The following is a 376-nucleotide window of genomic DNA, read 5'->3' on the forward strand; positions in this document are numbered from 1 at the left end:
GTTAACAATTACGTTCTCGCTCTTTTTTTTTTATACATATAATGGTCTTCCTTGTAACTGAAGGAACTCTTTCGGAGTGTGTGAATGTCTTTGTTTTGTTTCGTTTCTCTAGTGTGATTTACTGCTCCTTTTCGACAAAAAAGACACTTGAAAGAATGTCTTTTAATCCTCTTCTTACTCGGATTCCGTTTTTCCTCTTCTTTTTTTTCTTTTTTGGTTTATTTTCTTCTATTTATCGTTTTTCTTTTTTTTCATCTTTTTTATCTCGTCTCATTTTTTAAAAACTCGGTTGTTATCTCCTTTGTTGAGTTTTCTCTCTTTTCTATCTTTTCTATCTCCCATGAGAGAGGCTTACTAACTCTCAGATTATCATATG

Source organism: Penaeus monodon, chromosome 15, assembly GCF_015228065.2.
Source record: "Penaeus monodon isolate SGIC_2016 chromosome 15, NSTDA_Pmon_1, whole genome shotgun sequence".
Classification (NCBI taxonomy): Eukaryota; Metazoa; Arthropoda; class Malacostraca; order Decapoda; family Penaeidae; genus Penaeus; species Penaeus monodon.